The following is a 22826-nucleotide window of genomic DNA, read 5'->3' as shown; positions in this document are numbered from 1 at the left end:
AGACTTGATAGCCAGAAGTTCCTTGTCAGTAATCGTGTCATTGATTTCAGGAGGCGAGAATTTGCGGGACCAAAATGCCACGGGATGCAACTGATTGGTTACCGGGTCCTTTTGTGATAGAACTGCCCCCATGGCAAGGCTTGAAGCATCAGTTTCCACGATGTAGGGGAGTTCGGGGCGAGGGTGTTTTAAGATTGGTGCAGAGATAAATTTAGTCTTCAAATCCTGGAAAGCTTGTTCCGCCTCGGTAGACCATTCAAAACGTTTGTTTTTCTTTAACAAGGCAGTGATGGGCTGGACTATTTGAGAGAATTCAGGGATAAACCTGCGGTAAAAGTTAGCGAAGCCTAACATGCTTTGCACACCTTTTACGGAGGATGGTGATGGCCATTTGAGAACTGCATCGACCTTCTTTGAATCCATACGCACTCCGCCAGGTGATAATATGAATCCCAAGAATTCAACTTCAGTCACGTTGAAAACACATTTTTCCAACTTAGCGAAAAGTTTGTGTTGACGCAATCTTTCGAGGACCATTTTCACGTGTTTCCGATGTTCAGATTCCGATGAAGAATAAACGAGGATGTCGTCAATGTAAACAACAACACACACATCTATGAGCTCTCTGAGGACATCGTTCATAAAATATTGAAAGGCGGCCGGGGCATTGCAAAGTCCGAAGGGCATGACCTGATATTCAAATAGCCCATACTTGGTGCAGAAGGCCGTCTTCCATTCATCGCCCTCTTTTACTCGTACCAAGTGGTAAGCTCCTCTAAGATCCAGCTTTGTATATATGCATGCTTTTCTGACTTGGTCCAGGAGTTCAGGGATCAAAGGTAACGGATATCTATTCTTAACGGTGATCTGGTTCAGGGAGCGATAATCTATACAAGTTCTAAGGTCTCCTTCCTTTTTTGGAACGAAGAACAAAGCTGAAGAAGCAGGGGACTTGGAAGGACGAATAAACCCATTTGCCAGGTATTGATCCAGGTATTGTCGAAGGTGAAGGTTCTCAGGCTCGGTGAGGGCATAAATTCTACTACAAGGAGGAGTAGATCCAGGTATCAGGTCTATCTGGCAGTCATAAGACCTATGAGGAGGTAGAGAGTTAGCCTGATCCTTCCGGAAAACATCTTGGTATTCTAGGTATTCGGGAGGTAACTGGGGAGTCTCTGAAGAAATTGCTGCCAGTGCAACACCAGGTGGAGGGTGACAAGTAGAGACACATTCTGGAAACTGGACCGTTCTTGCTCGCCAATCGATCAGAGGATTGTGTTTCTCTAACCAAGGTATTCCTAGAATAATCTGAAACTGAGGGGCCTTGATCACATCGAACACGATCTTCTCATGGTGTCCATCTTGACTTACTAGCGTCACCTCTTGAGTGGTATGCGTTACTGGCCCGGAGGCTATCTCCGTACCATCCACCGTAGTAATGACGTCCTTTACAGCCTTGGGACAAAGAGTTAGATTCATCCTCAAAACCATTTCATGATCCACATAATTGCCGATGGCACCGCTGTCGACGTAAGCTTCAATTGCATGTAATCGATCCGGATTATCAGGGCTAATGAGGACCATAGGTATCATGAAATGCGAGGTCACGGAACTGGTTTTCACGCTCGGCAAGAGGACCTCTATTCTTGTCGGGCGAGGTCGTTTCCCTGCTCAGAGTTTGTAACTTTGGTAACTGCAGCTCCTACTGCCTTCTTGGCAGGTTTCACCGGACAGTCTCGAAGAAAGTGCCCTGAGTTTCCGCAATAGAGGCATAATTGCAACTGTTTTCTCCTTTCCCGCTCCTTTTGTGTTAGAGGACCTTTCAGACCCCCTATTTGCATGGGTTCCCCGGAGTCTACTCCTTTGGAAGGAGTTGGCGGTTTGGAAAATACTCGAGCATCAAACTTGGAACGATCGGCCTTCCTGTTCTGCAGTCTGTGATCTATTTGAACGACTAAGTCTATATAGTCCGAACAATCTTGTGGGGGATTCACTACTTGGGCTAACACATCTTTGAGCTCTCCACGTAGACCTCTATAAAACAGCGTAATCCTTTTGTCCTCAGGCCATTGAGTTTCAACTATCAGTCTGTTGAAAGACGCAATATAAGCCAAAAGGTCTTGATTACCTTGTCGCAACGAAAGAAGCTCATTGTCCAAGGCCTGCCCCTGTGAATGTCCTGCGAACAGTTTTTCCATACTGAGCTGAAAAGCTTGAAAATCATGGAGGACCGGATCATCTTGATTTACTAGAGGGATCGACCAGTCTGCCGCATTGCCACTAAGGTACGAAAGCACGAAAGCTACTTTAGCTTGATCAGTTGGAAAGGATGCTGGCTGGCATAAGAAATGCAACCGGCACTGATTGATAAATACTGCAAACCTCTTTGGGTCACCAGAAAATCGTTCGGGCGGAGCCAGAGGTACATTCCCAGGTAGGTTGATCTGCACTGGATTCATAGAGGATGTAGAAGGAAGATTTCCCCCAGATGCGGGTAACGTGGTCTGTCCGGCTTGTGACTGTAGCAATTGTATAGCGAGATCATCTGTTCGCTCCTTGGAAATAATCAGTTCCCTTCTTAGAGCGTTCGTTTCCTGACGGGCTGCATGCACTTCTGCCCTTAGTTCCCCAAGTAACTGGGCTAGCTGGTCGGTATCCGAGGTTTCCATAGCGCCTGGACGGGAGTTTTGTGGTAGGCTTTGCGTTCTGTAACGCTCACCTGATTCCCGTAGAGGCGCCGGTCTTGACTGGGCGTATACCGTATCTGCAAAGGTGATGTGTAACACACGGCTGGCTCTTTGGGCTGGACCTCTGTGCACTGTATGTCTGACTTGAAGGGTAAGATGTCTGCAGATAGAAAATATGGGATTAAGGAACTGGGTTATTGAATGTCTCTCTCTTCTTCCCTTTCTCTTCTCCTGTAGAACCCCAAAGGTTAACGCTCTCACCTTAGGTAAGTGAACGCCGTGCTCTCCATCTGCCTCGGGGCAGGGTGCTGTAACCAGTTTCTTCACTGGATAAGGGGAGCAGGCCTCTTGACTTCAGAGGACTGCTGTCCGTCGTTTACTGCACGAACGGTAAATTTCGAGTAATTCTAATGTCTTTAAAGTCTTTAGTAATGATGTTTCTTGTTTTGCAGGGTTCGGGCGATGGCGGATGACGGGCTGAAGTGAGTTGAAGATGGAGCCCGTGTGATGAATAGAAGCGCCTGGAAGCACGTAAGTAAGCGCTTGTTGCCTGCTTCACGATGCGCTCTAACTGTCTTTTTATTTTGCAGGTACAAGTTCGGAGCGGCTGCAGGGTGCCGGAATACCCACTGGGTTAGATGTGGAAAGGAGTAATGGCACGTGAGTATTAAAGTTCCCCAATGTCTTTAAACGCACCTTGTTTTGTCTTTCAGATGCGGGATGCAGCGCCGAAGGCCTCCGGAGCGTGCGAAGAGTTGGTAAGCTTTTGTCTTTCAGATGCCGGAATGCAGCGCGAGGCGTTGGTGACAGCCGATGGACCAGGTAAGTGAAGAGCTGTCACTGAAGACCGTAATGCTAACCTGTTCTTTCTTGTCTTTATAGGTGTTGCTGAAGACTGGATTCAGGATGGTAAGCCTTTTCCCTTAGGCCCAGGATCAGATGCAGAAGACACGATGAGCGTTCTGCTGCAGAGGATGCAGAATAACGCAAAGCAAGATTCATCCATCGGGTGTGGTTTAAATAGCCTCCAGTAGTGCTTAGGTATCTCCTTCCACAGCCACGCCTAGGTAAGAAAAGAGTTCCTGCTTTCCAGAAGAGTTCCAGTGTTCTGAATCTAGGGAGTGGCTCCTGCCCCACCCAACAGGAAAAGTAGTTCCAAACAGAAGAGGATCAGAGGCTCAACTGGCAGGCAAGTAAGCAGCATGGTCTGCTGCAGGTAAGTCCACCCAAGCATTATGAGCCCGGCGCTTCCAGCGCTGGGACTGGGCATATTTATGAGCGTGGTGCCACTGGCGCCAGGACTGGGTCCAAAAGGTCCCAATTGGGACTGGTTGGCACTCGGAACCTGGGTTATGGATCTGCTTCCAAGGGAGTTGGGAAAACCCTGACCTTTTGGAAGCAGAGATCATGACAGGAAGGGTTTGAGGTCATAAGAGGTCAGAACAGGCTGAGTGACGTCCCCGTGGATACCAGGTGAGCGTTACAGAAACACTTATAAAAACTGCCTTCGTAGTAGCCATCCCTTCCATAAGAAGGATCAGTGAAATCCAAGCTCCGTCAGTGCAGGGTCCTTTCTTTTCTATACATAAGGACAAACTTTACGGACTCACCCTAGGTTTTCACCTAAATTCATCTCTAAATTCCATGTAAACCAGTCTATTGAGCTACCGGCTTTCTTCCAGGAGCCCAAAAGCTCTGCTGAGCTGAAACTCCACACACTAGATGTGAGGAGAGCGGTCCTCTATTACGTAGACAAGACCAGACCGCTAAGAAAGACAGATCAACTGTTTGTCTCCATAGCGCCAGGCAGAGAAGGAGATTGCATCTCTAAGAATGCCATCTCTAGGTGGATAGTCAGATGTATCCAACTGTGCTATTCCCTATCGGATAAGGCACTACCTTTTACGCCAAGTGCTCACTCCACGAGAGGTACTGGAGCCACTCTGGCTTTCATTGCAAATGTCCCCTTAGACAGTATTTGCAAAGCAGCTACATTGAGCTCAATACATACTTTCACTCAGCACTACTGCATGGACACTCATTCCAAGACAGATACACAAGTGGGACAAGCGGTTCTAAGACATTTATTTGCTCATGAACCTTCTCACATCCCACCGCCTTCTTCCACTGCTCGCTAATCTATGCACAGCATGTGATCTAAGCAGATTCCACAAGCCTCAGAAGGGATGCATTACTCACCGTAATCGTATTTCTGATGCTTGTATCTGCTTAGATTCACATGCGACCCACCTTTCCTCTCCTCGGAGAGAAGGCGCATGGATGCTTATGAGCTTGTCTGATACCTATCTGCTTGGATACAACTGTACTCCCGCTACACCTCATGCTACCTCATGTCAAAAAAATAGCAATCTGAGGGACTTCGACGCGTGAGGGTTCATGGGTACAGTGGATGTCGCACTAGGGATAGTATTAGTGGCACACCCTGTCGTCGTCCCTTTTCGAGTTTTCAAGGACAACTGTAATACTCTGCAGCTTCCACTAGATGTCGGCCTATGCATAGCATGTGAATCTAAGCAGATGCAAGCATCAGAAATACGATTACAGTGATTAATCTATCATATATATTCAACAAAATAACCCTTGTCTCAAGGATTTAGTTTCCCTTCCCCTGAATGGTTTCAGGAAAAGGACATTTGAAATACTGTTTGACCAAAGTTCCATAATAAGAATGACTCTTTCCTGCGAACCAGTTCCGATTTCCTACTGTGAGTATTAATTGTCTTTGAGACTTGTTTATGAGAGCCATGTGGCCAAAAGTATTGCACAATCGGCCCATTGAGTGTCTCTGGTGCAGTTTGTACACAAGCGTCACGTAAGCCGCTGTATGGACTGCTCTGTTGATTGCATTAGTGCGGCATGAAAAGATATGCCAGTTTGCTGTTGGCTGGCATCAGAGCTTGCAGCTGTCTCTCGTGCTCTTGTCTCTCTGCAGGTCTGCCTCTTGGTAGTTGTAGTTCCTTACAATAATTATTTTATTGTATACAACCATGTATACATAGCTGTTATAAGTATAACATTTATGTAATAAAGTAAAAAGCAGACAAATAACAAGTGAGTAATTTCATTAACCAGATGATTAAATTATGAAGCCCGTCGAATACAAAGTCACAACACTTCTCCAGCATTGGATCTTTCATGGATTCACATGCTTAGAATATTCCCCGTCGACAGACTGGGAACCCTCAGTACACTTATAAAGCCGTTTCCCATAGGAAAACTTCTGACACTTTTGTGTCCTATCTATGTCGTTTTTGGGGCCGCCTACGCATGCCCCACTAGGACGTAGCGGTATAAATGCCCCGCCCCGCGGCTCCCTTCAGATTTCAACCGTCTCCAAAGTAGTGGGAGCACCTCGTGTAGTCTACTATTTTGTCAAGGTTGTGCTGTTGGTGTTTTGTCCTGATGTCTGGGAAAGCGCTGTTCTGCACGTGCGCTACGTGCGGGTTGAAGAAAGTGTATGAGGGGGCGGGCATATGGATTGCATATATTGTCTACACCCTCATCATTCGGCAGGCAAGTGCGACATATGCAAGGGCTTCTCCCAGAAGACTCTTAAAGATCAAAGTCGGCGACTAGTGGCATGGTTAAACGATGGAGCGGGAGCATACCCGCCTTCGGAGGTAGGCCCCACGCGCAGCGTGGCCTCAGCATCAAAATCTTCAGGGGCCCCGCGCCGCTCGACATCGTCGGAACCCCCGGTGAAGAAATCACGACCGGCGGAGAAGGAATCATCGAGAAGCCATTCTAAGGAGTCCTCGTCGAAGAAAGCCTTGTCATCCTCATCTTCGATGAAGAAAGACAGAAAGGAAAAGTCGAAATCCTCCTTGGGCGATCACCATAGATCGACCTCGAGTCGAGAAGCGTAGGTCAAGTTCGGAAAAGGCGGGAACGCCTCAGGGACCTACACAACCACCACCATCGTCGACGGCAGGGCAGTCGTCGACCCCTTCTCTGCCACTGACACAATTGGTCTCAACTATTCTTGGACCGCAGTTGGTGACGGCAACGACAACGACGACGGGGCCAGCTTTAGTCTCGTCGATGGAGATTCCGCAAGAGGCCTAGCGACCAGAAGTATTCGACCTGGTTTTGGCAGAGACCCTACTGCAGCAAGAGGCGGCCTTGTCGGTGTCCCGAATTACCAAGCCAGCATTCCAGGGTCTACCCCTCTTCTTAATATGCAGTCACTCTTGTCGCTGGAGGTTTTATCCACGTTACAGACTTTGTTGAAGACACTGGACGAGAGGCTACCTCAAGCAACTCCGGCCAGGACGGCCATCGACGAACCGGGCCCGTCTCGTCGGCCAACTCCGTCAATCCCCACGGCAGTGCCAGCGGGTGAAGACCTCTCAGCTGCACGCCATGAGGAGGGAGAACTGATAGATTCGGACTCAGACAGGAGAACCTTATCGGATGTCTCACTTTCCCTGTCCAGGGATCCAACCTGGGAGTCTGAGGTGGAATTAGAAACCCCGAGAAGCCCAGCTCAGCCGTCTCCCCCGGACGACATTGGGTCATTTCACGCCATGATGGCCAGCGTGTACAGAATTCGGGTTGGCCCAGGAAGAGGCTTTTCGACCACATGGGAAAGCGAAGAAGGTCGGTGTTCTCGGTACCCATCCTGGATCATGTGTGGCAGGAGGGGTTACAGACCATGTGTCACCCTTTCTCTGAACCGGCAGATAAAGGTCGCCCCAGAAGCTACCCCCAAGTGTCTGTCCTCCCAACCAACCCCTGACTCAGTGGTGTCAGCGGCGAGAAAGGCAAGGGCCCAGCACAAGTGCACGATTCCCCCCCCCCCCGGAAAGTGAGGCCAGAAGACAGGATGCCTTTGGCAAAAAAGTGCTGTCGGTAGGTGTTAGGCAGAAACCTGTGCAGTTCCCTTGGGGAACACTGCAAAAGATTTAAGACTACAGGTAGAGCAGTAAACCCCTTTGGTAGCAGTCCGTACCACCCAGATTTACCTGGTAGCTGTGGCTGAGCAGTCAGACTTCTCTCAAGAAGAGTTAGGCAGTATGTAAAGTATACACAATATGTACCAAAACACAATAGCACAAGCAAACACTGACCAGAGCTTGGTTTCAAAAGTATATAGTTATTTATTTAAAATACACATAAGTTAAAAACACTCTAGCAAAAATATAGTAAAAGTACTTCAACACAGTTATAATGAAAGTAGATTCAATCCTTTCTCCTATCTAGACAACTCTAGGTAAAACACCACTTAATTAAAACAGAAGTGAGTGCTTAACGTTAGATGACACTCTAGTAGTTTCCAAGAAAGGGAGAGAAAAAGCAGAAATGGGTTAGACACACCACTCTAAGGTCCAGAGCACTTGCAATAGGCTTACAGAAGAATAAAGTCACAGGTGAGCAAAAGTCACTAGGCAGGGCCCACTCTTAGAGTAGCCGGAGCGAAAATGTGCCCAAGATCACACTGTTAGTTAGAGATTCAAAGTCTTGCAAAGAGTCAAAAAGAGGTTAGAGTGGCTCAGAAAGTTTAGCCAAAGTGTCCCAGGCACTCCCAGGTTCGAAAGCCGGGGACTAAATCTACCCCGTACAGTCGGTAGCAAGGGAAGCCAGGCAGAACACAGTACCTTAAGCGGAAAGGATCCTCCAGCGGTGGCAGTTGTTCCAGGCAGTGGCAGCAGGGCTCGACGTCGGTCAGGGGAGAAGAAGTTCTCGCTGAAGAGCAGAAGAAGAGGGTCGTTGCACTGCCCGGGAAGAAACCAGCCGCGGAGTCCTCCGGTTAAAGGGTTGGTGCCGACTTTCGCGGTATGGGGGTAAAGTGTGGTATTCCGGTTGCCGGGGTGCTTGGCACAGGCAAGGCGGCCACGAGATACCTCAAAGAACGGAAAGAAGGCGAAAACTGGTTGTCCCCACCAGTCAAGGGAAGGAGCCACTCCGTTAAGAGTTCTCCTCGGTCGTCGGGAAAAAGTGGTGAGACGGTTCAGCAGGGCTCCACCGGGTGGTGTCGTCGAAGCGGTCGGCTCAGCTCTTCCCTCGTCGGATTCTTGGTCCTGTGGCGACTTCTGAAGTCCCAGTCCCCAAAGCCCTGCTCTTATGCAGCAAACCCCCATTCACCCAGCCTAGCTGTCACTCAACCATGCTAAGTGGTGAGCCGGGCGGCTCACCACTTGGGCCAATCAGGACGGAGTGCGACTTGAGTTACCAAGGTAACTCAGTCCAGGGTGCCTAAATCCCCCTCCACCCCTCCTAAGTACCCCAGACAGAGTGGCACCACTTTGGAGGGCTTCTGTGGAGAAGCCCGCCAAAAGTGGAACAAAGGGCTCCACTTTGGGTCAGAGTTACAGAGGCGAACACCAACGCCATTTTAGAATCAAGTTTTGGCAAAAAGTCCCAACCGGAGTTATAAAAATAAATATATAAACCGGTGGTATGTTTAAGGCTACCGTAAATAAATAATTAAATGTGTTAGCCTAAAACAATGGGAAATCCCATAGGGAAATATTCGCGGTCGAATATAAAAAGTAGTTTCCACTGCCACCAGCCAAAACTCGATCAGGGGGGACGGAGACGTGCCCCCTCGACTAACAGACCCTGGGGCAATCGAATTGCCCCAGCCAGTACGTCCACAATATGATGGTTTGTACTGGTTCTGTTCAGGATTCAAGACTAGCAAAGTCTTTGGTGACTTTACATGCCCTGGGAGACAGTAGTCAGTCCCAGGGTATGGAGTCTATGTTGGGGAGTCCCTAGGACACCCCTGGGTCACGGCACAGAGGGTGCTGTGTGACCCACATCACAAAAATACATGAGGCCCTATGGAGTAAAAGACCCCATAGCCCATTCAACACAAGGTTTAACCAAGAAAACACACTTCAACATGTCCAAGAGTGAGGGTAAAAGAGTCTCACTCTTGGCAGGAGAAAAAAATTAAACCCCAGAAATCCAGCAAAGCTGCTGGGGGACTCACTAGGTAGGGAAATTCAGCCTAAACAGAGAATTCTCCCTAACACTCGCCCCCCCCAGACTAAGGGACAGGAGGATTTAATCCACTCCTGGATGAACCTCATACCTCTAGTCGATGATATACATCCTAGAGAGTCCATCAGCATTTTGATGGTGACACCCTGACCTGTGCTCAATGGTGAAATCAAACCCTTGCAGGCAGATTGACCATCTCAATAGTTTTGGATTTTCCCCTTTCATTTGCATTAACCATCTCAAGGGTTGGTGGTCAGTCTGAATAACAAAAGTAGAACCATACAAGTATGGCCTAAACTTCTTCAGTGCCCACACAATAGCAAAGCATTCTCTTTCGATAGTTGCCCACCTTGTCTCAGGATCCTTCAGTTTCCTACTGATGAAGCAAATGGGGTGCTCCCTACCCTTCTCATCCAGTTGGCTTAGAACTGCACCTATACCTACATTGGAAGCATCAGTTTGTACAATGAAAGGTTGGTGGTAGTCAGGAGCTCTCAATACTGGAGCCTGGCAAAGAGCTCTCTTCAGTTTTTCAAAGGCCTGATTGCACTCCTCATTCCATTTCACCTTTTTAGGGAATTTGGGAGAGGAGATTACATTCAGTGGAGAAGCTATGGTCCCATAGTTCTCAATGAAATTCCTGTAATACCCAGTGAGGCCTAGAAAAGCTCTCACTTGGGTTTGAGTAGTTGGTGTTGTCCAATTTTGCACAGCTTCAATCTTGCTGGGCAAAGGCCTTATTTCTCCACCTCCTACCTCATGTCCAAGGTAGACCACTTTACTTTGACCAATCTGGCACTTACTGGCTTTGATTGTCAAATGGGCCTGTTTCAGAGCCTGCAACACATGGCCTAGGTGGTTCACATGTTCTTCCCAGGAGTGGCTGAAGACTGCAATGTCATCCAAGTATGCCATGCAGAAATCTTCCATCCCAGCCAGAACTTGGTTCACCATCCTTTGGAATGTGGCAGGTGCGTTTTTCAGTCCAAAAGGCATGACCTTAAACTGGTACAAGCCAACTGGGGTTGAAAATGCAGTTTTCTCCTTGGCATGGTCTGTCAGGGCTATTTGCCAATAGCCTGACGTCAGGTCAAATGTGCTGAGGTACTTGGCTGCACCAAGTTTATCCACCAACTCATCTGTCCTGGGCAAAGGGTGGGCATCAGTCTTGGTGACTGCATTTAGAGCTCTATAGTCCACACAGAATCTCAAGTCTTTGGATCCTGCCTTTGGTACTAACACAACTGGGCTAGACCATGGACTAGTAGAGGGTTCTATTACCCCGAGATCAAGCATCTTCTTGACCTCTCCTTTGATGTGGGCTCTGATATGTTCTGACATTCTGTATCCTCTGCTTTTGACTGGCAGACAGTCACCAGTGAGTATCTCATGCTGGCCCCAAGGGGTCAAGCCTGGTGACAGTGAGAACAGGGAGGCAAACTGATTTAACATAGATTTGCACTCCTCTTGTTGCTCAGGTGTCAGGTCTGAAGAGAGATTGACTCCTTCAACTTTTTCATCTAAAGGTACACCTCTGAGGAGATCAGGGAGAGATTCACTCTCTTCCTCCTCTGCAGCTGAAGCTAGGAGCAAGGCTCCTACATCAGGTCTGGAGATGTAGGCTTTTAGTCGGTTGGTGTGGAAGACTCTAGGAGCTTCCCTGGGTCTGCCCAGATCCACCAGATAGTTGACCTCTCCAAGTTTTCCCACAACCTTGAAGGGTCCCATCCATTTGTCTTGCAAGGCCCTCTGCCTTGTTGGGAGCATAACTAGAACAAGCTGGTCTTGAGTAAACTCAACCATGTTAGCCTTCTGGTCGTGCCAATGTTTGACCAGGGCTTGACCAGCTTTCAAGTTGTCACTTGCTTCTGCCATCATGTGTGACATTCTCCTCCGGAGACCTATCACATAGTCAGTCACTCTGACTGGCTTGAGGGGAGGAGCACCTTCCAACCCCTCCTTAATCAGGGCCAATGGACCTCTGACTGGATGGCCATAGAGAAGCTCAAAGGGAGAATAACCTACTCCCTCCTGAGGGACTTCTCTATAAGCAAAGAGAAGGCATGGCAGTAGAAGGTCCCACTTTTTCTTAAGGGGTTCTTCCAAAGCACCTATCATGCTCTTCATGGTTCTGTTAAACCTTTCAACCAACCCGTTTGTCTGAGGGTGGTAGGCGGTTGAGAACTTGTAGGTAACTCCACAGGTTTTCCACATGGCCTTCATGTAGTGGGACATAAAGTTTGACCCCCTGTCAGAGATTACCTCCTTAGGAAACCCAACCCTGGTAAAAATACCAAGGAGGGCCTTAGCCACAGCCGGAGCTGTAACAGTCCTCATAGGAATGGCCTCCGGGTACCTAGTAGCATGGTCTACTACAACAAGGATAAACCTGTTGCCTGAGGAGGTTGGAGGATCAAGGGGACCAACAATGTCAATCCCTACCCTCTCAAATGGGACTCCCACAACTGGGAGAGGCACTAAAGGTGCCACATTCTTGGAACCGACCTTACCAGAAGTCTGGCAGGTATGGCAGCTCTTACAATATCTATCTACTTCGGCCCCCATCTTTGGCCAATAAAAGTAGAGTGAGAGCCTTTCCTTGGTCTTCTTGAAACTCAAGTGGCCAGCCAAAGGTATCTCATGGGCTAGTTGTAAGAACTGTTGTCTGTTTTCCTGTGGGACTACAAGGCGTTTGTAGTCTCCAGGTTCAGACTCAGTGGGTTCACTGTAGAAGAGGCCATCTTCCCAGTGCAACCTATACTTCCCAGGCTCTTGCCCATCAGCTTGAGAAGCTGCTTGGTGGCGGAGACCCTCCAGAGTTGGACATTCTCTTTGCCCCTTACGAAAAGCTGCCCTGCTAGGCCCACCTTCTGCCAGTAAAGACTGCAGCTCAGGATGGTCCTCAGGGTCCAAATCTCCAATAAGGTTGGGGCCTCCTTCTAGCTCTTCCTCAGAGTCTAGCTCAACCACACAGGGTTGTACCTCCCTCTCAGCCTCAGCTGGAGGTGGAGTTACAGGTGTAACTTTGGACAACCTAGGGGAAGTCCTTGTTGGAAGCACTGGAGTGCTTGCTGCTGGCTTTTTCCTAGGAGTCTTGGGTTGCCCCTTTGCTCCTGATCTGGTAGTTACTGCAGTAAGTTGCTCCAGTGGTAGAGGAGTGATTTCTGTCATCATCTCCTGAGATAACCCTCTCAGGGTTTTCTCCCTTGCAGGTTTTGTGAGTTCCTGAAACCTTTTGCTAGGAGGTCTGGGGGTATGAGATACAACTCCAAGAGCTTTGAGGTCATTACCCAACAGAACCCTACCTGGCACTTCACATTGTACACTGACAGGTATTTTTACAGCCATATCATTACATTGGATGAGAACTGGTAACTGGGGACACATCTGCACAGGCCCACCAGCTAACTTGGTGAGGCATTTGGGTGCCTTAGCAACATCCTCTGCCTTGAAAAATGATTCATCCACCACAGTTATGCTGGCTCCAGTGTCCCTAATGGCAGGAGTCTCCTGACCATTCACCTGGACACTGTCCTTATAATACTCTTTAGTATTATCTGGGATAGAGTTATAGACATCTAAATTCTGTTGCTCCCACAACCCCAGAGAGACTAAAGAAACACTAGCTGAGACTCCAGTGGGTTCATCAGCTAGTAATAGAAAGTTTCCACTTGCCATGGGTACTTCCTCTTCGGGAGCGAAGGCTAAGGAGGCAAGCTGGACCCCTGAAGGTTTACCCTTACATCTGGGATCTCCTTTCACATGGTCAGTAGCCTTACAAACAAAGCATGAGCCAAAGGCTCGCTGGAATGGAGGCTTGTTCTGACCCCCTTCTGGTCTGGGACCAGAAGGTACACTAGCCTGATTTGGTTTCCCTTGTGGCTTACCCTTATAGTTTTGTTTGGGGCCCTCTTTGGAATTTGTAGTATTAGAATTCTCTTTGGAGTCCTTCTTAGACTGTTTTTCCCCATCCTTCTTCTGAGTTACCCCAGAATCCTTGTGAGTGGCCCTGTTGGCAACCCACAAGTCAGCAGCCTTAGCTAGCTTCCGGGAATCTAATTCCCTGGAATCAGCCAAGTGTTGTCTGAGCTCAGGAGAGCAGGCATCATAAATAGTCTCCAACATAAACAAATTCTTCATACCTTCATAAGTGTTCACCTTGTAACCCTTAATCCATCCCTCTAAGTTTTTCAAACATTCATTCACCCAGGTAGCCCAAGGGGTACCATCATGCTTTTTGAGGCTCCTAAACCTCTTAAGATACTGGGAAGGGGTCTTCCCAAACCTAGCTATCAAAGCTAGTTTCACACATTCATAGTCCTTCCTATCCTCCTCCCCCATCTCCATTACCACATCAGTTGCAACAGGGGGAAGCCTAGAGAACAACCAGGTGAGTAAGTCATTTCCTGTGATGTTCTGGAGCCCATGATTATATTCAAACAGAGACAACCAATCCAACACATCCAACTTAGGCTCATACATACCAACCAATTCTTTAGGCATCCGGGGTCTTTTAGGACTGGAACTTCTAGAGGAGCCAGAGAGAGAAACATTCTCAACAGATAATTTCTTCATTTCTAAGTCATACTTGAGCTCCATTTCCCTTAGCCTTAGTTCTTTGTCAGTTTGAGCATTAAGTTTCTTATACTCCAATTCTAGCTTCATTTTCTCCAGTTCAAAGTACTGAGGACTAAATGTGGGACCTGGTAAAGGTCCAGTAGGTACAGCAGGTAGAGCAGGCAGAGGCCTAGGGGGGACAGTTACAACAGCCTCACCCTCCTCTTCTGACTCTTCCTCAGAAACATCAACATTTTGCTCCATGTTAACTTCAACACTGTCATCTACAGTCGCTGGAGTGGTAGGTTCCTCTGAACCATCACCCAGACTTTGGTTAGCTAACAATCTTTCAATCAGCTCCATTTTCTTGCCCTTAGTCAGGAGATCCTTATGTTTACAGAGCACTCTTAAACAATCAGCAGTTTTGGCTGCAAGGGACTCTTGACTATAGCTTTCTATAACTGACATGTTAGAGGTTTTACTTTTTCAGTGCTAAGCTTTGTGGTTAGTTGCACTAAGGTATCTAAAGCACAATAAAATGTATACTCAATACAAATCCCACCGCTGTACACCAGTGTTAGGCAGAAACCTGTGCAGTTCCCTTGGGGAACACTGCAAAAGATTTAAGACTACAGGTAGAGCAGTAAACCCCTTTGGTAGCAGTCCGTACCACCCAGATTTACCTGGTAGCTGTGGCTGAGCAGTCAGACTTCTCTCAAGAAGAGTTAGGCAGTATGTAAAGTATACACAATATGTACCAAAACACAATAGCACAAGCAAACACTGACCAGAGCTTGGTTTCAAAAGTATATAGTTATTTATTTAAAATACACATAAGTTAAAAACACTCTAGCAAAAATATAGTAAAAGTACTTCAACACAGTTATAATGAAAGTAGATTCAATCCTTTCTCCTATCTAGACAACTCTAGGTAAAACACCACTTAATTAAAACAGAAGTGAGTGCTTAACGTTAGATGACACTCTAGTAGTTTCCAAGAAAGGGAGAGAAAAAGCAGAAATGGGTTAGACACACCACTCTAAGGTCCAGAGCACTTGCAATAGGCTTACAGAAGAATAAAGTCACAGGTGAGCAAAAGTCACTAGGCAGGGCCCACTCTTAGAGTAGCCGGAGCGAAAATGTGCCCAAGATCACACTGTTAGTTAGAGATTCAAAGTCTTGCAAAGAGTCAAAAAGAGGTTAGAGTGGCTCAGAAAGTTTAGCCAAAGTGTCCCAGGCACTCCCAGGTTCGAAAGCCGGGGACTAAATCTACCCCGTACAGTCGGTAGCAAGGGAAGCCAGGCAGAACACAGTACCTTAAGCGGAAAGGATCCTCCAGCGGTGGCAGTTGTTCCAGGCAGTGGCAGCAGGGCTCGACGTCGGTCAGGGGAGAAGAAGTTCTCGCTGAAGAGCAGAAGAAGAGGGTCGTTGCACTGCCCGGGAAGAAACCAGCCGCGGAGTCCTCCGGTTAAAGGGTTGGTGCCGACTTTCGCGGTATGGGGGTAAAGTGTGGTATTCCGGTTGCCGGGGTGCTTGGCACAGGCAAGGCGGCCACGAGATACCTCAAAGAACGGAAAGAAGGCGAAAACTGGTTGTCCCCACCAGTCAAGGGAAGGAGCCACTCCGTTAAGAGTTCTCCTCGGTCGTCGGGAAAAAGTGGTGAGACGGTTCAGCAGGGCTCCACCGGGTGGTGTCGTCGAAGCGGTCGGCTCAGCTCTTCCCTCGTCGGATTCTTGGTCCTGTGGCGACTTCTGAAGTCCCAGTCCCCAAAGCCCTGCTCTTATGCAGCAAACCCCCATTCACCCAGCCTAGCTGTCACTCAACCATGCTAAGTGGTGAGCCGGGCGGCTCACCACTTGGGCCAATCAGGACGGAGTGCGACTTGAGTTACCAAGGTAACTCAGTCCAGGGTGCCTAAATCCCCCTCCACCCCTCCTAAGTACCCCAGACAGAGTGGCACCACTTTGGAGGGCTTCTGTGGAGAAGCCCGCCAAAAGTGGAACAAAGGGCTCCACTTTGGGTCAGAGTTACAGAGGCGAACACCAACGCCATTTTAGAATCAAGTTTTGGCAAAAAGTCCCAACCGGAGTTATAAAAATAAATATATAAACCGGTGGTATGTTTAAGGCTACCGTAAATAAATAATTAAATGTGTTAGCCTAAAACAATGGGAAATCCCATAGGGAAATATTCGCGGTCGAATATAAAAAGTAGTTTCCACTGCCACCAGCCAAAACTCGATCAGGGGGGACGGAGACGTGCCCCCTCGACTAACAGACCCTGGGGCAATCGAATTGCCCCAGCCAGTACGTCCACAATATGATGGTTTGTACTGGTTCTGTTCAGGATTCAAGACTAGCAAAGTCTTTGGTGACTTTACATGCCCTGGGAGACAGTAGTCAGTCCCAGGGTATGGAGTCTATGTTGGGGAGTCCCTAGGACACCCCTGGGTCACGGCACAGAGGGTGCTGTGTGACCCACATCACAAAAATACATGAGGCCCTATGGAGTAAAAGACCCCATAGCCCATTCAACACAAGGTTTAACCAAGAAAACACACTTCAACATGTCCAAGAGTGAGGGTAAAAGAGTCTCACTCTTGGCAGGAGAAAAAAATTAAACCCCAGAAATCCAGCAAAGCTGCTGGGGGACTCACTAGGTAGGGAAATTCAGCCTAAACAGAGAATTCTCCCTAACAGTAGGAGCAACCACAGTGAAAGCGGCCAACTCTCTGGCTATAGTAGACAGATACGACAGAGATGTGGCACCGACTGGCACCTATGCTGGAGCATCTTCCGGAAGAACATCGCAAGGCGGCGATGTTACTCGTCAGGGAAGGTGAAGAGGCCTCCAATCACCCCATAAACATTGCAGTGGACCTCGAAGAATCGGGGTTTAAACAGGTGAATAACCGGGTGGTTCTATGAAGGCAAGCATGGCTAAAATGCACCAACTTTAGACCAGAGGTGCAATACAAGGTGCTGGATATGCCCTTTGAGGGAGACCTTTTGTTCGGCGAGAAGGTAGACGAGGCCCTGAAGGGCATGAAGGAGGACGTTCCTTGGGTACCCTCCAGAGTGGTCGAAGTTTCAGGTCTTTTCGTCCCTTTAGAAGAGCATCGGGAAACTCCAGATTCTCTGCATCGAGAGACAGATCCTTCAGTAGGCCGGCGTACCCCTCCCAGGGATACAGATGGGCTTCTCAAGCGGCAAAACGACGCCAGGACTACCAGACCTCCAGGAAGAGAACAGGTTACTCGTCGACGAGAGATGAGCAGACCAAGGACCAGCAATGACGGGCATCGGAACGTTCTGGGAGGAAGAGTATCGTACTGCATCGACGAATGGGAGCAAATAACAACGGATCAGTGGGTGTTGGACACAGTAAGGTACGGACATTCCCTGCAATTCAAAAGCAACCCTCCGCACATTCCACCGGCATTTGTAGCTCAATCCCATCTGAGCGTGTTGCAGCAGGAAGTAGCACTTATGCTACAAAAAGGTGCTATAGAATTGGTTCCATCCTCGCAGAAGGGTCAAGGGGTTTATTCCCGATACTTTGTGGTGAAAAAACCAAATGGAAAATGGCGTCCCATTCTAGACCTGCGCAATGTCAACAAGACATTGAAAAGCCTAAAATTCAAGATGCTCACGCTCCAGGAAGTGAACCGATCAGTTCAGGAAGGGGATTTTCTGGTGTTTCTGGACCTGCAGGACGCGTACTTCCACATGCCAATGTGTCGGCGACACAAAGTTCCTAAGGTTTGTGGTAGGACGCACTCACTACCAGTTCACAGTACTTCCTTTTGGGCTGAAATCCTCTCCCTGAACGTTCACGAAATGTTTGGCCCCGGTGGCAGCCTGGCTGAGAAGGCAAGGTCCTCATGTGTACCCGTATCTCGACGACTGGTTGGTGAGGAGGTCCTCCCTTATGTCAACTCCCACAAGTTTGCAGGCCACCATGCAACTTTAACAACGGCTGGGGTTTGCAGTAAACTTCGCAAAATCTTCTTTGACGCCGTCGAGAAGCTTGGTGTTCCTGGGCACGCAATTAGAGACCCAGTCAGGGTTAGTGAAGCCATCCCTCGACAGAATCTCCAAACCCAATCGATTGGCAAGTCGGCTGAGAATCAATACCAGACTATCAGTGAGAAAATATGTGTCGATTCTGGGCACTATGGCGTCCTGCATTCCTCTAGTGGGCAACTGCCGCCTGTTCATGAGGCCGGTTCAAGAGTCCCTGGCGGACCGGTGGACGCAGGCCCAAGGGCTTTGGTCGGACAAGCTGACCGTCGACGACAACGAGCTCCTACTAGCTCTTCAGTGGTGGCAGAGCTTTCAGAATCTATCCAGAGGGGTACCCGTACAGGAGCCAGAGTTTCGGCTAACCATAGTGATGGACGCATCCCTGACAGGCTGGGGAGCACACATGGGCACTCTACAAACGCAAGGTTGTTGGTTCCGGAGGGAGTCACTCCTGCACATCAACGTTCTGGGACTGAGAGCAGTGTGCTGGGCCTTGAAGTCTTTCCTGCTGCACATCAGAGGGTCCATAGTGAGAATATTGACAGACAACACGACGGCGATGTTTTACTTAAGGAAGCAAGGGGGCACGCGGTCCAGAACCCTTTCCATCGAGGCTCCGAAGGTGTGGCATTGGGCTCTGAAACACAATATATCCATCGTAGCTCATCTCCCTGGAGTAAGGAACGAGCAAGCGGACTCACTCAGCAGAAAAATTGACCAAATACACGAATGGGAGATAGACAGCGTTCAGTTGTCGAAGGTCTTCGAGAAATGGGGATGGCCTCCGCTGGATCTCTTCGCAACGAAGAGGAACAAGAAGTGCGAGATGTATGCTAGCAGTTGGCCACAAGAAGGTTCTCTGGGGGAAGCGTTCTCCTTCCAGTGGGCGGACAAATTCCTCTACGCCTTCCCCCCGTTCCTTCTTATAAGGAGAACTCTGCAGTGGATACGCAGGTAGAGGTGCCGGGTCATCCTAGTGGCACCGCATTGGCCGAGACAGCCGTGGTTTTCCGACCTGCTTCACCTGTCAATAGAACAACCGGCAACATTCCCGAAGGTTCCCAATCTCCTGTCCCGGGACGAAGGAACAATGTGGCATCACAATCCAGACAGTCTCAATCTCACAGCTTGGCTCCTGACTTTTCGGAATTTGGTGCCTTGAGCATTTTGTCAGATTGTCGGAGAATCCTGCAAGCAGCACAGGGCCCTTCCACCAACAAGTCGTATGCATGTAAGTGGAGAAGGTTCTGTACGTGCAACCTCTAAGGGTAACGCCGGAGCAACTTCTACCGTATCTGCTACACCTGGCGAAGAGCAGATTATCTTTTTCATCAATAAAGTTACACCTGGCGGCCATCTCTAGGTTCACGGAGAGGAGGCAGTTGTCTCCCTTGTTTAGTGACAGGCTGGTGAAACACTTCATGAGAGGTCTGTTCCGAACATTCCCGCCGATTAAACTTTTTCCACCAACGTGGAGTCTTAATGTGGTGCTAGCAGGGTTAATGAAAGCACCCTTTGAACCAATGGCCACATCGTCGATGAAGTTCTTGTCATGGAAATTGGCTTTTCTAATAGCTATAACATCAGCTAGGCGGCTCTCAGAATTGCAAGCATTGGTCGTAGACCCGCCGTACCTAAGGTTCTTTAAGGACAAAGTGGTTCTGTCAACTAATCCTTGTTTCATTCCAAAAGTTCCTACGGCTTATCATAAACACTCGTCCATTGTCCTGCCTACCTTTTTCGCCACCCCCTCATCAGATGCGGAAAAAGTCCTCCATACCTTGGACGTGAAGAGAGCTCTAAAATGTTACCTTCATCAGACTCAACAACTTAGATCTACGCAGCAACTCTTCATTGCATATGGTTCATCGGCGAGAGTAAAAGCAATTTCAAAGCAGGGACTGGCCCGATGGGTCTCATCGACGATTGCCTTCTGTCATTCTAAAGCGGGAAAACCGCTACAAGGGCGTCCGAGAACGCATTCCACGAGGGCGTTGTGGACAGGCGGCGGCATGGTCAGTGCCTCACACGTTTACCCGCCATAACTGCCTCGAACGGCAGCATGCGGACGATGTACAAATGGGAAGGAGCAGTCTTGCGCCATCTGTTTCAATAAGGTAAGCCCTTTTCAGGAAGGGTCTGTACTTATTATAGCATATGTATATGTATGTATGTATGTATATGTGTATATATATATATATATATATATATATATATATATATATATATATATATATATATAGATTGATATGTGCATGTACATTTGCGTATTTATACGTTTGCAGTTATACGTAAGCATGGTTTGGTATAGGTATGCTTAGGAGGGTGCAGGATTGCATTCACACCTCCCCTTTTCAGGATCACTGCTGTATATTCTATTCTAAGCATGTGAATCCATGAAAGATCCAATGCTGAGAAGGGAATAGTTTCTTACCTGTAACTCCATTTCTCCAGCATTGGTATCTTTCATGGATTCACATGCGCCCGCCGGCCTCCCCGGAATGCAATCTACTTGTATAACTAGGTTTTCACCCCATTCTTCTTTGGAAGGGTCGAAATCTGAAGGGAGCCACGGGGGCGGGGCATTTATACCGCTACGTCCTAGTGGGGCATGCGTAGGCGGCCCCAAAAATGACATAGATAGGACACAAAAGTGTCAGAAGTTTTCCTATGGGAAACCGCTTTATAAGTGTACGAGGGTTCCCAGTCTGTCGACGGGGAATATTCTAAGCATTTGAATCCATGAAAGATACCAATGCTGGAGAAATGGAGTTACAGGTAAGAACCTATTCCCTTCTTCTTACGAGAGGGGCCTGATGTAGGAAGTGTTCTTGTGATGTTGCAAATGTTCCAGAAGATATTCAACAAAGTTACAGGTATGTAAAATGTACACTCCTGACTCCAATTTTTCTAGATGACTAGATGGGTCGACTAGGCGTCGCTTGAGGTAGGTTTTCCTTACGGGTCACAGGATTGCTCCGGTCGGCTGCAGGTGCAGAATACAGCTACTGGTGAAGAAGGCAAGCAGGATTCAATGGTGTAGGACTCTTCTGGACACCTCACAGGACACAGGGAAGCGAGTTCCACTGACCGTCACTGCACAGTAAGTCGCGGTCGAACCTTCCAGAGCAGGATCCCTTGAAGCTGGAACTTGGCACGAGCTGGCGACCACAGAAGTTACGGCGATTAACGTGGAACAGTGATAATTCCCACTAGAGAGCTGGTCAGTCCACCGGGTGGTCCAGGGACACTTCGACTGCTCCGGAGGGCTGAATTCTCAGGGATGCATAGAGACTGGTTGGTCCCACCAGTCCAAGGGTTGAAGCACCGCTCAGGGCCTCAGCAGATCAGGTAGTCCAGCAGGGCTTCACCAGACCAAACGCACGAATGGGATGCCGGGCCTCTTCGGGAGTCGTCCACGTATCTTCAGTCGACTGCTCTTCTATACATGATACTAGGCTCCAACACTGATCTGCAGCCATCTTGGCTGGAAGCCAGTGCAAGCCCACTAATGGTAAGGATCTGCACCATTCAAACAGCCAGCAGTGGTACAATCGTGGACCATTGTGGGTTTCACTCATGCCACGCATCTAGACTCTCTGGTGCCGCAGATGTGGGCACACCAGGCCAGCAGTAGCCTGCAAAAGCAGCAGCTTTTGCGGGTGAATGCATGACCATATAAGGGATTTCCTAAACTGAGAAGGCAGGATGGTCAAACAACAAAATGGCCGAAGGACAAGCGAAACAATCTTGTGGCACTAGCCACATTTATTAGCCAGGCTCTGTAAACCTGAATGTGCACTTTAAAAATAATGCAAAAAGGTATCTGCTGCCACCAGCTTATCTTTAGGCACATCTAAAAGTAACCAAAAATCCCAGTGTAAAAGACTATTGTGATACACCGGTATCCCCACTGCACTGTAAGGTGCTGTGTGCACTGTTAAAAAGCTACCGAAACGTTAAAGGGTAAAAAGATAAAAGGGGAACCTAGTTTCCGAGCACTGATCGAAGGGACTGATCAGTTTCCCCATGACGAAACGAGCAAAAGGCAAGAGAAGCCTTCAGCTTCACGTCCCTGTCAGAATTCCGGGCAGGTACAAAAGCAAAAGTTTAGGGGTCCACAGAATATGGAGGGGAACGTTGCCTAAAGAGTAATCTTTCCTAACACCTCGATGAAGTTGTTCAGTTTTTAATTTTAATGAAGAAACTCCTGGTGTAGAACTAGGATTATAAGTAATTATTCCATACTCCTTCCGCACAGGATCCACAACTGCTTCCTATCCTTGGGTTAGTGTTCCTCATAGCGGGGAACTTGTATGATTGAAGTGTGTACCCTGTGTGTTGGGTCCAAACGGAATGGCTGCCTCTGGGCATTGCACCTGGTGTGCTTGCCCCTCCTTCCCTAATTCCCACTTTGAGAATCCTTAATGGGATGCTGCTTTTTTATCAGGAATGCTATAGTTCGAGGAGAACTGCTGAAAAATTGCAGCTTCAAACCATTAATGCTGGGAAGGCACCAAATGTGGCGACTACTTGCCATTGCTGTTATCAGTGACTATAAATGGTAATCCTTCAATGTCGGCAGCAG

General features: G+C 48.4%; 1 protein-coding gene across 1 annotated transcript in view; it reads left to right on the top strand.

Moving 5' to 3' along the window:
• Positions 1-22826, top strand: part of SDHA (succinate dehydrogenase complex flavoprotein subunit A) — a 473685-nt gene that overhangs the window by 272831 nt on the left and 178028 nt on the right. The gene's annotated exons all lie outside the window — the stretch shown is intronic.

Source organism: Ambystoma mexicanum, chromosome 5p, assembly GCF_040938575.1.
Source record: "Ambystoma mexicanum isolate Mex_15411 chromosome 5p, UKY_AmexF1_1, whole genome shotgun sequence".
NCBI classification, from domain to species: domain Eukaryota; kingdom Metazoa; phylum Chordata; class Amphibia; order Caudata; family Ambystomatidae; genus Ambystoma; species Ambystoma mexicanum.
This window is presented reverse-complemented; position numbering and strand designations above follow the sequence as displayed.